The 14,182-nt window shown below is 39.7% G+C and overlaps 1 protein-coding gene across 19 annotated transcripts in view; it reads right to left on the reverse strand.

Moving 5' to 3' along the window:
• The window catches only part of DLG2 (discs large MAGUK scaffold protein 2), a 2,182,864-nt gene that overhangs the window by 88,126 nt on the left and 2,080,556 nt on the right, over positions 1–14,182 (reverse strand). The window lies entirely within an intron of this gene.

Genomic DNA, 14,182 nt, shown 5'->3' on the forward strand with positions numbered 1-14,182 from the left:
GTCATCACCTGAATACATGCTTAAAATGCAGTAAATTAAAAAATCTATGCGTATGTGTGTGTATGGATAGACAAAAGTCATATAAACAACACGACAAATATTTTTGCTTCCATACAATGCCTAGCTTACCTCATCATGGCACTTATCTCTGAATTACAATTGCTTTCTGTATCATGTTGCCTCTACTAAAAAGCATTTGCTAAACATTTGTTAAGGCCAATGCACTGTAATATGTATGAGTGGCAGCATGAGGGAGGTGGAATCAGAATCAAAATGATGAACCAGACCTTAGAAACTAGCTGTCATCATTAAGAGGTGAACATTTGCCACCACTCCTATATTGTCCACATCCTGCTGTATATCCCATTTTCAAAAATCACCACCCCACACATATAGCATATGACTTTCCCAGAGAAGCAGATTTCACTACCTGTCTGTGTATTCCCCTTTGATTTCATTCTAAGAATTTCCTTAGAGTATAACCACTATGTATGCAAAACTAGCAAAATCTGGGGAACAGATTTTTCTAACAAATTTGTTTTATTTTAGATTTTTCCACACTGAGGACCAAGTGTGGTTTCTTCTTTTTTTTGCCCATCAAAGAAATGTCACATGTGCTGCCATGGCAACAAGAAAGAGCTGAAGACAGCATCTAGAGCTCTTAAACACAGCAGGAGAAGTATAATTAATTGCAACATAGTCCCTTCTTTCATTAACATTGTCTCCCAGAGATGGAATTTGAAGAGGGTTTCTTGGTCCAAGCTCCTGGAATGAATCATTTTCACCTTGACCACCCCTGCCAAAGGCTCAGACAAAGTACCAGTCGGGAACAGGGAGCTGGGGAAAGGCCAACGCCCACTCCTGAAGCTATCACTTCTCTGATCCTGTGATGTGACATATATTGGTTAACATTCTTGAGCCACAGGTTTTTTGATGCAAAATTAGTCTAATAACAACCTTCACCTAGAATTACTGTGATCCTTAATGAAATAACACATATGCAGCATTAAGCCTATAGTATGTGCAGTCTAGTGTAGTACAGTGTGGTTATGAATATGGACTATTGGGTCCATGTCCTGCTCCTACTATGTCTTAGTCTTACAGCTAGTCAGCTGGGCAAGTTACTTAGTCTCTTTCAGGCTTCAGTTTCCTCATATACAACATAGTGATAATGATGACAATGATGATAACAATACCTCCATTATTGAGTTGCTGTATGAGTAAAATGTTACATAAAGTAATATATATAAAGCATGTACAAATAGACCTGGCACACAGTGACAAATAGTAAGTACTAACTAATGTTTTTATTATTATCTCCCTTTTTCCTTTTGGGTAGAGGCTAATACAAATCTTTTCTATAGATTCTACTCTGTGCAAAAAGGAGTTAACGTAGCAGGCCTGAGACTGCTGTTCTTGCTTGTAAGGGTGGCCCTTGGCTGACATCTGGAAAGTTAGATTTTGGGAGGGTTCCCACCATTTTCTCATAAGAATGGCTTACTGTGCCTAAACTGTTTCTACAGACAATATCATTTATACTGAACACCTGCTTTCTTTCTGGGAGTCTCATATTGTGGTATGTTCTAGGCAGAGGCTGCCTACATGACCAGCCCCCAGTAAACCTGGACATTGAGTCTCTAATAGGATTCCCTGGTAGACAACATTTCGCACCTGTTTTGGAATTTGTTGCTGGAAGAATTAGGCACTTCCTGTGTGACACTACTGAGAGAGGACTCTCGTAAACTTGCAGCTAATTTTTTCCAGACTTTGTCCTATGCTCCTGCTCCCTTATCTGACATTGTTTCATATCTTTTTGTGGTAATAAATCATAATCATGAGCATGATCATGCTGAGTCCTGTGAACTATCCTAGTGAGTCATCAATATGGGAGTTGTCTTGGGGAACCCCAACACATGCTCTATAGATTGCAAAGCATTTTCACATAAGTTACCTTCTTATGACTCAATCAGTTGCTGTGAAGAATGCATGACAGACATAGTACTATCCTCCCCAATTTTTTTGTTGTTGTTGTTAAAAGATGAAGGACAGATCTAGTGGGGCCCACTGACTAACTCCAGAATATATGGCTTAGTGGAAGCAACCTAGGACCAGAACTTGGGTTTCCAGATGCAAGTCTAGTTCAGTGCTCTTCACCTTGCCCCCTCATTCATCCTGGGAGGTGGTGATGATAAGGTGTTGAAGATGATAACCATGATGGCTACTACTACTTACACCCTTATTAGGTGGTCTGGCACTTTGTAGTCATTGTCTTATTTGATGTCACAGCAACCCTAAAGGTAAAAATTAATATCCCCACTTTATAGATAAGGGAGGGAGGCTCAGGAAGTTAAGGAGCCTGGCCCAGGTCACACATGCACATGTGGTGTAGGTTGAATATAAAATGAGGTGTATCTGACTCCAAAATCTGCTTTCTTAGCCATTTTATTATATGGCTCAATTTCCCCGCTTGTTGCCCTCTGGCCATGCTCACGATCTAGCAGTACCAAAGACTTTTAACCTTCCCTTCAGGGCTGACAACTGCTTCTTCCCTAAATTCCTGAAACTCCCTTACTGCTCAGTCCTTGTCCAAGTATTTCTTATCCCCAAAGTCCTTGAACTGCTGGCCTGACTCCAGGCTCCTTCTGGATGTAAACTACGGGGAGTTGAGGTAGAGAAACCATCAGAAAGGCTAACAAGTAGTAGCCAAGGAGGCAGGCTCTGGAGACAAACAGCTTAGGTTTGCAGTTTTTGAACTATGTGATCTTAGGCAAGTTACTTAACCCCTCTGGGCCTCAGATTTTCTTAACTGTAAAACTGGCATAAATCATAACACCATCTATCTCAAAAGAGTTATGGTGAGGATTAAACGAAATAATATACATAAAGTATTGTAACACTAGCCTGGCACTAGTGAGGGCTCAATAAATGTAAGATATTATTATAATAACTGTTATTCTGAAAAATATATTAGAATTTGAATCAGGGGATCTGTGTGCCAATCGTGCCACTTAAAAGCTGTTTTCTGGACTATTTGAAAGACATCTAAAATATCTCTGTATCCTCAGGACCTAGTAGGGTTCCGGGCCCAAAGTAGACCCTCAATACAGGTCTGTGAAAATGTTTCAGGTGGCTTTTGAAAGCCCTTCTTCTCTCATGTCTCTGCATTCCCATTTGAAGTGGGGGTGGGAACTATTCCTGCAGGTCCCTACCGGGTCAGACATTCACTCACCTGTGCTCTTAAGGATTCCCAAGGGTCCTTAAGGGGAACTTTACCACTCCTGCTGTTAGCTGCAGGTGTCCTTCCTGAGGAGCTCAGCAACAGGCTCTTTCCAGGAGCTCTATTGATCTTGGACAATCTGCCTCTCTAGGATTACATTTATTCAGACTTGTCAGGTCCCTAAAACCAAGCAGCTGACACATTTCAGCAGCTTCTGGCTCCTTTGGATATTAATGGATCCTCACATCTGGGAAAAATGCTACAGTGCCCCATCACCTAATTTAACAAGCGATAAGCTGTTTTTAATTTGCTTTATGAGCTAATTCATCATAGCAACTTTTATAAAATGCCATTAAGTCTCACACTTTCCATTCAGGGTGCTTTTAGCAAGTCCATTAGACAAGTAGAATTGGACACGAATAATGTAACAACTCTCCCATCCCTCCTGCCCCTCCTGAATTTCAATGTGTGGTGGCCCCTTGCCAAATGGGGAAGTCTAGTAAGGGAAGAGTGAAGCAGCTGCTCATCCTCATGACTGTGCAACATGGCTGTGAGATACCTGGGTACCCTACTAAAATAGTGCTTTTTAGGTGTCGCACAACTTAGTAAGCATTTTATATTCATTGTCTCACTCAATTTATTGGGTAGGCAACATAGCATATGGGTTATATGCCAGGCTTCCAAGACAGAGGAGAGCTGGGTTTATGTCCCAGTTCTGCCATTCTTAACTGTATAATTTCGGCATGTTACTTAACCTCTTAGATAACCACTTTACCATAGATGGCCATTCTCTTATTTAGGAAATTCAGATAGTAATGGCACTAACGCAAAAGGGTGCTGTGGAGATATGATAATGGGACGACACATGTAAAGTACCCAACACAGATGAGTTCCTCTTTGTTATTATTTCTGATAACAATTCTGCCATGTAAGCATTTTTGGTTTCATAAAGAAAATGAGATATAAAGAGCTGAAATGAAAATAAGATACTAAGTAGCAGAGCCAGGATTAAAATATAGATAGATGTGTCTCACTCAAAAGCCCATGTTCCTAATCTTAGAATTCTTGGAATTCCTGATAAGAAAAGTTGTACTTAGATCTTATACCTAAGGATTTCATGATTTGATGATAACACTTATAGTGATACCATGGACTAGCCTGCAAAAAAGATGCATGAGTAGTTTATAGAGGACACACTCAGTTCTCACAGCTATCCTGCAATGCATATATTAGCCTTGTATTATAGAAGAGGAAATACAGACTTGGATAATTTAAGCAACATGTTCAATGTCATGCCAGCTATCAAGTGATGGGGCAGGACTCAAAGCCCACCTGCTTCTAAGACCTATGAATTTCCTGCTATACCAACCTCTATGCTCTTTTGCAAGCAACTCTTCCCAGCTCAAAACACTCACACTCTCCACTTGGGCTTAGACTGAGGTAATATTTAACAATCATGGACCTTAAAAGTATTGGTGTTTACTATGTAGGCCAGGGAATTTAGTTTTGGCTGTACCACTTTAAAGCTAGGATAGCAGCGAATGATGAGGATGGAGAAAGAGTATCACTAAGAATATGAAAAGTTATTTGATGTGTTTCATAGTTAACAAGGATATGGTAGGAGAAATAATAATCCTTAACTCACTCCCCCCAAATGTCCACACTTTAATTCTCAGAGTCTATGAATATGTTATCTTATATAGCAAAAGGGACTTGGAGATGTGATTAAGATTAAGGATCTTGAGAAGGGGAGATTGTCCTGGATTATCTGGGTGGACCCAATCTAATTACATTAATCCTTAGAAGTGGAAGAGGAAGACAAAAGAGTGGATCAGAGAGATGTGACTTGGGAAGGACTTGACCCACTACTGCTGGTTTCAGAGTTAGAGGAAGAGGACCACAAGCCAAGGAAAATGGTGGCCTTTTACAAACTGGGAATGGTTATTAGGTTACAGCCATCAAGAAAACAGGCACCTTAGTCCTATAACCATATGATGACCTGAATGAGCAGAAAACGATTCTCCTATTGAGCCTCTAGAAGAGCTACAGACTGCTGAAAGCTTTATTTTATCCTGTTGAGATCTGTACGAGACCTACAGAACTATAAGATAATAAATTTGTGTTGTTTTAAGTCATTGGGTCTGTGATAATTTGTTATGGTAGCAATAGAAAACTAGTATCAACTTTGGTACTGGAACATGTAACAAATACCTAAAAGTGTAGAAATGGCTTTTGAATTGGGAAGTGGACAGAGGCTAGAAGAATGCTGAGGAACATGATAGGAAAAAACCTAGACTGCTTCTAAGAAGAGATTGCAGAAATATAGACTTTAAGGATATTTCCAGTGAAGCTTTAACTACTTCTTACGGAAATCTGGACTTGGAGAATGCTGAGGGTGACAGCTCAAATGGAAATGAGAAGCATGTTATTGGAAACTGTAGGAAAGGGATCCTGGTTACACAGTGGCGGAAAGCTTAGTAGAATTACGCCCTGTAGTTATGTGAAAAGAAGAATCTTTGGGGGCCAGAGGGCAGACTGTGGTAGGAAGAACAATGGTTCTCCAAAGATGTCCATGCCTTAATCTCTAGAGGCTTATGTGGCAAAGTAAATTTGTGGATGCAATTAAGGTCAAGGGTCTTGAGATGGGGAGATTATCCTAGATTATGTGGGTGGGCCAAATCTAATCACATGAGTCCTTAAAACTAGAAGAGAAAGGCAGAATAGAGATGGAACATGAAAAGGACTTGAGTGCCATTGCTAAGATTTGAAAATGGAGGAAGCAAATTTGTCATGGCAGTAATGTAAAGCTAAAACAGAGGACAAGAAACAACATGCTTTAATAGAGGGCAGGTAGAAGACAAGGGCCACCAGTTTGAGGATTCTGTCAAAGATTCTTTGGAATAAAACAACTACTCAGCAACAACAACAACAACCCACTGAGTGCCTGTTATTGGCCAGGTTGTGTGCAAAGTACATTTATGTAATTCCATCTCATTGAATCCCTGTAAATAGTTTGAGATATAGGTATGATTATTTCTACTTTGTAGATAAAGAACTTAAGAACTAAGGTTTTAATTCTAATTCTCACAAAAATCTTATGTGATAAATATAATTTTCCGTATTTTCAGATAAAGAATCTGAGATACAGAAGAAGCAGCCCTTTCCTTCTCTAAAACTGCTCTTTTACCTCTCTGGGAATCCTACAACTTCTAGTCTTGAGTGGGAATATGTCTCATCTCCTTTACTACATCAGAAACAACATCAGGAGCTCCCAGACCAAGTCTCAGCACAGAGTTTTCACAGATGGATTTATAAATGAACAAGTGAATCAGCAAATTACTCCCTTCTGTGCTGTGAACTTGTTTGGTCTAGGGAGGTCTTTGTTTCTCAGACAACATTAAGACCCAAGGAACAGAGTGCTTTGACTCAATTTCCTTCATTTCTTGAAGTTGAGACCTCTGCTTGATTAGAGGAGACCTGGTCCTCACCTTTCTATGCAGCAAGAGAAAGAACACTAGCAACAGAAAATAAAGTCTGCTCTCTGCTCCATCCCACTGTGCCTGGTTTGGACACATATGAGCCATTTTCACATTGTCAGGGTAAGCACATATGAATAGTGCAAGGAGCATAGATGTTGGAGTGAAGAAACACAGAGTTAAGTCAGTCCACTCTTTCTAGCTGATTGTCATTGAGAAAATAAGTGGAGTAATCTGAACTTCAGTTTTATCTATAAAATGAGGTTTATCATTCCTACATCTCACATATTTGCAGAGATTCAATGAGATGATATAGGAAGAGCATTTCACATAGTAACTGGCAAAACAGAAGTTCCTTTATTTCACCTCTTCTCTACTCTAAAGATGAGCAAGTGTCCCACAAGTACTGGAAGGGGGATGAAATATGGATGGTGTTTTCACAAATGTGACATAAAAATGCATATGTAGTAAACTTCTTCAAAACATATTCTCACTAGAGGGGTATGGGAAAGGATGCTGGGAGCAGAGAGATCTAAACTTTAGTTGCTCTTATTTTATAAAAATCACAATTTTCTATTTGTATTATCTTCTTAAAAACAATCATTTGCCCACTCATGCATTTAGTGCATATGTGTTTTGAAAACAGAGAAGGCACCCTGGAAGTAAAAAGAAGCTTAGATGGAGTTAGGAGTGCAGATTTCTAGTCCTGGCTTCAACATAATTCACTATGTGATCTTGAGTAAGGTACTTAACTTCTATGGGCTTCAGCTTCTATAATAATTAATAGACCAACTGCATTTCTCTAGGATGTATTCAACTGTGACCCAAAAGATAGCTCCCAAAATGCAGGCATTATTCTCATTTTGTCGAGGGGAAGATTTATTATGTTCTGTGGATTGTATCACATGGGTTATACCACTTAATCAACCTTATAAAGCAGATTTGTATTATTTAAAGATACTCTTCATATTACAACAGACTGCTTGTATGTTTTGAGGGTGTTGGGAAATGTCCATTTCTATTGTTCCTAAAAAATCAGGCAATCATTGTCATGACTGCAGATAGAACTAATTGGACACCAACCAGAGGTCTTTACAGGTTGGGCCTCCCTGCAACTATAGCTTTTTGAGTATAATCAGGGAAGAAGCATAACTTCCAGGGGAAACAACTTTGTCTTTCTCTCTCTTAAGTACTCATTGCTCCCGATTCCCCAAGAGATGTGGTATGAGCAGATTTCACATGTCCAGAGGCTTGCATGTTGATCATTTTGGACAACTCATCATCAGAGTCTCCAAGGACGGGGCCCACTTGAGCCCACCTTCTCTTTCAGGCTGTCCTGGCAGTCTGTCAGATTGGTTGACCTCCCGTGTTGACTGATAAGTCTCTTATCTGAGGGAAACAGAGGCAAATCTGAACCAGTGCAGAGCCAGAACTCACTGGACCACAGCGAATGGCATTTCAGGTTTCAGGACTGGGTGAGGCTGCAAAGATTAATCATCTTAAAATCATTTTCCTTTCCCCCAAATGCCATCAGCTGGCTACTCAAACAATGAAATGTGGGTAAGAGGAAGACTGCTTGGATGAGCAGCCCAGGTTTTATGACACTTTCAAGAGCTCTTATGTTCTGGGTCTGTGTATTAGGCAATTGAGATATGTTAACTGAGATATTTCAGAGAGGCTGACACAGCCCTGATTACAGTCTTTTATTTCTGAATTGAGCTAAAAATGTAGATCAAGCTTTGATACTCACCTTTCAGTATCTTACTGCCATTAATTAGTAAGCTTGGGGTGGGAAAAAGAAGAAATGTCCTGGCATGGAATTTTCTTATTGCTAATAGACGATTATCATTCAAACATTTAAGTTTATATATGCATGACTCATGTGAAGATAATGACATGGTAAACTCAGATAGTCCTGGATTCAAATACTAGCTTGCTATTTTAAGCTGCAGAATGATTTTCAGCAAATTAGTTCATATCTTTGTACCTGGGCTTCTGTATATGAAAAATGAGGGGCAAGTATCCCTGTCCAACAGGGTCCTTATGAGAATTACACATGAGAGCTTTTAGAATCCAGTAGGTACTCAATATTTGTTAATTGAGTCCAAAAAATCTAAATTTTTTCCCCTGTAAATTCTATACCCTGGTTCTAGTGTTACTCACTGGAGTATAAACAACTTAAGCCTACCTCTGCTCTCCAGTAGCACTCTTTTAAGTGTTTATGGACTGACAAATGATAAAGCTAGTACGGTCCCTAGCTCAGCGGAGGTGCTGGATACAGCTCATTTTACTTATGAGTATATGAAAAATGGGAGAAAGACATTCAAGAGCATCTGAAATGACTCCTCCAAATCCTTAGTACCATCATAGTAGCTTATCAGGATAAGTAATGAAATTTACACACCACAATATCAGACAGTTGGGCAATCACTTTGCTTGCCCCAATACTGAGTTTTTTATTTTGCCTATGATTTTTCGGAAAACTGGATGGGAACTACAGGCTGTATTGTAGCAGGAGAAGACCTGAAATTAGGGAACTTACCCTTCTAAATCTCATATGCCCGTAAAGTTTCCCATTATCACCTGTTGACTAGAGATAGAGAGGACATATGGTTCCTTACTCACCCAGGTAAAAGCATTGAGTTCAGAATGTAATCAAATTCCCACATATGGAAATGAGATAATATTCATTTAAATATTAAATGTGATATTATTTTCATAGTATCTACTATGTGCCAGGCACTCTATATTTGTTGGGACTCAGCAAAGGCTTTCTTCCTACAGTTGAACCGCTTGATGTTTGGTTGGAAATAGGGGTAACAAGATACGTTCATTTGGCCACTCACTCATTTTCATTCAGCAAATACTTTTGAGCATTTACTATATGTCAGTGATGGTTCTAGGAGCTTGGGATCCATCAGTGAATAAAAACAGATAAAAGTTCCTGCCTTCATGGATTTTACATTCTAGTAAAAGAAGATTGGCAAAAAACAATAAACATAATAAATAGCAAATAGTATGATAGGTTAGGAGTTGATCGTTGCTATGGTAAAAGTTAAAAATAGAACACGGTAAGGGGGATCAGGATTCTGGGATAGAGTAGGGCTATGGTGGCAGTGAAGGCTGCATTTTTAAATGGGGTGTTTTTTAAGGTAGGACTCACTGAAAAAGAGATGTTTGAGGCAAGGCTTGAAGGAGGTGAGGGAGTTAGATATGCAGGCATCTGAGAAAAGAGTGATCTCAGAGGGAACAACCAGTGCAAAGGCTGTAAATACAGTTACAGTTGAGTCTGATACGTGCTATGTTAGGAATTAGTATAGGGTGCTGCTCTGGGATTATAGAGCTCCTAGGGAGCCTCATCAGGTGCTCATAAAGAAGTTGGTGAATGGGGAGACGATTCAACCAGATTTACTAGCAGAGGGGTGGTAGCACACCTGCCCACGCCTCCCTACTGAGCAGCCTGATCTTTAGGCATTTTCTTAGTGGAAGCCACCTCTGTAATATAGTAATCTCATATTCTTGAGGGCTCAGCTTCCTTCCTTCAGCCTCTCCTGCTTCCTAAGTCTCATTGGAAACATGCACATGAGCTGGACCACTGAACAGCTTTTCTTCTTGCAGACACACATGACCACAATTTATACAGTGCGAATCAAATTCTTTGGCCAAGAATTTTTTCTAACATTGTTAGGAAAGTAGAAGTATTGATCAATATAAAAAATTCTGCAACTTTCATTTTTTTTGAAAACCATGACTTTCTCTGGGAATCCTTCCTGAATCTATCAAGAGAGGGCTATTTCTTCCACTCTCTGTGCCACATTGTAACCTTGTATGTGGTCTTATTCTTGTGCTTAGCAGGCTATATTTCAGTTGATTTATCTGTAGGTGTATCTTTCCTTCTAGACTTCTTGACTCATGAGAGTTAGGTGGAGTCTTACTTATCTCTGTGCCCCTTGCAAAGAGGAAAAGGTGCTCACAAAACCAGGCTAAACTGAACTGAACTAAATTCAGAACACGAACTGTCTGAACTTCAGAAAATTGCCTCATCTTGTTGGGTCTCTTGAAGTTTCCCCATCTGTAAAATGGGATTAAAATATTGTATGTCATCAACTCTAAGACTTTTAAAAATTTTTATGTCTAAAATCAAGATGTTGTTTTTCCACCATCAATGCCATCTCATAATTGAATTGGCAGAATTTTTCCTTTTTTGGTAACACATAGGGTACATCTTACAATCAAGGACAACCTAGATTCAATAAAACATGGTAGAAACTATCTCACAAGTTGTTGTGAAGGTTAGTGAATTATAGATGGAAAGCCCTCAGATCAGCACCTGGCACAAAGTAAGAAGTAAGCACTGTGTGTGTGTGTGTGTGTGTTTGCTGCTGCTGCTGTTGTGCTGTTATACATTGTAAGTCACTTGGAATCACCACATCGTTCTCTTCTCTTCTTGTACACATTTTTGCAAACACTTTTAATACTCTTTCCTCAGTGACTGTTCAAAAAGTGCTGATAGCTCAAACGCTGTGCTGCAGTCTGACTTTCACCCAGTAAGGTTCTGTTCAGTAGCTCTATTTAACTGAATAAAATGTCTGTAGAAAATGTCCCTAGCGTTTGCCAATAGTTCAGAAATTTGGAGGAAAAAACCTACAGAGATCCAGTACATTATGTTTATACTTTCAGTATTTATAGTTTATGTGAATATTATTAGTATTTTATTCCAATGGCACAATCTTTTCTTTTCTTTTCTTTTTTTTTTTTTTGTGAGATAGTCTCGCTTGGTCACCCAAGCTGGAGTGCAGTGGCACAATCATAGCTCACTACAAACTCAAACCCTGGGGCTCAAGGGATCTTTGCCCTAGCCTTCTGAGTAGCTGAGTAGTAACCATGTCCGGCTAATGTTTTTATGTTTTGTAGAAGCTAGATCTTGCTTTGTTGGCCCAGGTTAGTCTTGAAGCCCTGGGTTCAAGCAATCCTCCTGCCTTGGTCTCCCAAAGTGCTGGGATTACAGGAATGAACTACCATGCCAGGCCTATAGTCTTTAAACTTCAGCACTTAGGTTTTCAAACTGGGACATTTTTCCATGGACCTAGTGTAAGTCATCCATACATCCACTCATTAATTTACTGAACATTGATAACATGTTTGGCAACAGGATAATGGAAAATGTTTGTAAGACTTGGGAACACTTGTTTTGCTATTTACTTGCTCTGTGGCTATAGATAAGGTTCTTAAATTCTGTTTCCTACTCTGTAAATTAAAGACTAATCCTGCCTGAATAGATATTGTTTGAATTCATTGAGGTAACATATGTAAAACTCCTATATCAGGGAGGCTGGTATATAGATACATGAAAAATTACAATAATAATATGTATCAGCACAGAAACCTATGTTTCAACTCAACTTTTAAGGGATGCAATAATGATTTAGTACAAATTTGCATTTATTTTAATATTGATCTATCTAACAATATTTACCTCGTCCTTCCTCAGTGCCAGATCTGGGATTAGTGGTTCTATTGGCAATAAATACTATGGGAGCAGAAGATGTTCCATGTGGGCTGGACTGACTGGGCAATGGGCCTTGCTCTACTCCACAGTACTCTCTTTCCAGTTGGTAAAGCAATCAGAGACTGTAGGACTGCTCTGAAAATAGTCAATACAGTGTAACTTTTAGATGCCTGAAACCATGCAATCATGGCTTCAGTCATATTCAATAAATGCTCATTATGTGTCATGCATTATGTTAGGTATTTGGGGATACAGTGTGAATAAGAGAAACATGGCACTTTTGGAATTTAGAGACAAAACAGATGTAGAAGAAATAATTGCCAGTACAACACATCATAAAAAGCAGATGGGCAAGTAATCCATGAGAGTATACAGTGGAGAGAAATGGAAACTATTCTGGAGGGACCAGGTTGGGAAGGCTTCCAAGAGGAGCTGCTGTCTAATCTGAGCCCAGCAGGAGCAGCAGGGTGGGCAGAGGGAGCTGCACAGGCAGAGGCTCTGCAGTGGGAAACAGCAGGCAGCAAACCTGAAAGAAGATCAATGTCCAGGACAGTCCAAGATGAGACCAGAGGGAAGGAGAGGCCAGGTCATGGAGAATCTTGTAGATCTTATGAAGTATTCTTTCTTTTTTTAGAGTAATGGGAAGCCATTGGGGATTTTAAACAGATGTGAGATGATCAGATTTACACTGAAAACAGGTCTTTCTGGCTTTAGGGTGGGGGATGGATTGGTGAACCATAGATTGGGCAAGACAGGATGTTGAGATCCCAGGTAGTGGGGAAAGGTAATAATCCAAATGATGATGGTTTGGGTACAGTGGTGGCAATAGGACGGACAGAGGTCTCAGATATTTACTTTGGCCAATACCTATCTGTTTGTCAGTCTGTCTGTTTCTCTCACCAAAATCTATGGGCAATGTTTTCAAAATTTTATTACCAGAATATATCATTTTTTTTCTTCAAAAGGAAGCTTCTAGAAATATAAAAATAAAACATTTGATTGCAGACAGGGGAAACATAATTTCTGGTTTCTCTTCCACTCCAACTGCAGAGCATCCCTCAGGTCCCTAAGAAGAATTTTGGGTCTACTTAAATCAGGGCTTGAAAATCTTCAATCTAGTACTTAGTTCCCAAATGCTGTAAATGAAAAAAATCTTCTCTTCTTTTATTGATATCATGACATCTCTAAACCTGTTTCCAATCTCACAGCCATTTCCAATCTCACAGACATCTATTTGTTTCCAAAATGAAAGCTTGATGGCAATTCTCCTTGGAGCATTTTTAGCAAATATAACAAGTCTCCTTGAGATCACTAGAGTAATACCAGGGTGTTCCGAACTCTAATTACAGGAACTCTGCAGGATGGAACTGTGATTAGTCCTCGCAGGAGTAACCACAGCCACTCAACAGAATTCAATAGCTATTTATGGCACGTGTTTTGAGGAGAAGACTTCTTTCTGCTCAGAGGCTGTTTATATTAATAAGCAGAAGGTGGTTCCTTGGAAGAAGAGAAATCTCGTTCGAAGTTTGACACATTCATAGAGAACAAGAGAAAGTTCCCAGGAGGAAATCAATAGCACATCCAGTGAAACATGCGTATGGACTGAGGGCAATTTGACAGGTAGGGAAACATTTCTACTGAGAAGAAAAAAAGAAAGATTTCTATTTGATATATACATATTTTCAGTTTTGTCCTTTTTCTTTCTTTTTTTTTTTGAGATGGGGTTTCACTCTGTCACCCAGGCTGGAGTGCAGTGGTGCGATCGTGACTTACTGCAACCTCCACCTCCCGGGTTCAAGTGATCCTCCCATCTCAGCCTCCTGTGTAGCTGGGACCACAGGTGTGTGCCATACTGCCAGCTAATTTTTGTCTTTTTTGTAGAGATGGTGTTTTGCCATGTTGCCCAGGCTGGTCTAGAACTTTTGGACTCAAGTGATCCTCCTGTCTCAGCCTCCCAAAGTGCTGGGATTACAGGCATGA

The sequence above is a fragment of the Pongo pygmaeus genome, chromosome 9, assembly GCF_028885625.2.
Source record: "Pongo pygmaeus isolate AG05252 chromosome 9, NHGRI_mPonPyg2-v2.0_pri, whole genome shotgun sequence".
Classification (NCBI taxonomy): domain Eukaryota; kingdom Metazoa; phylum Chordata; class Mammalia; order Primates; family Hominidae; genus Pongo; species Pongo pygmaeus.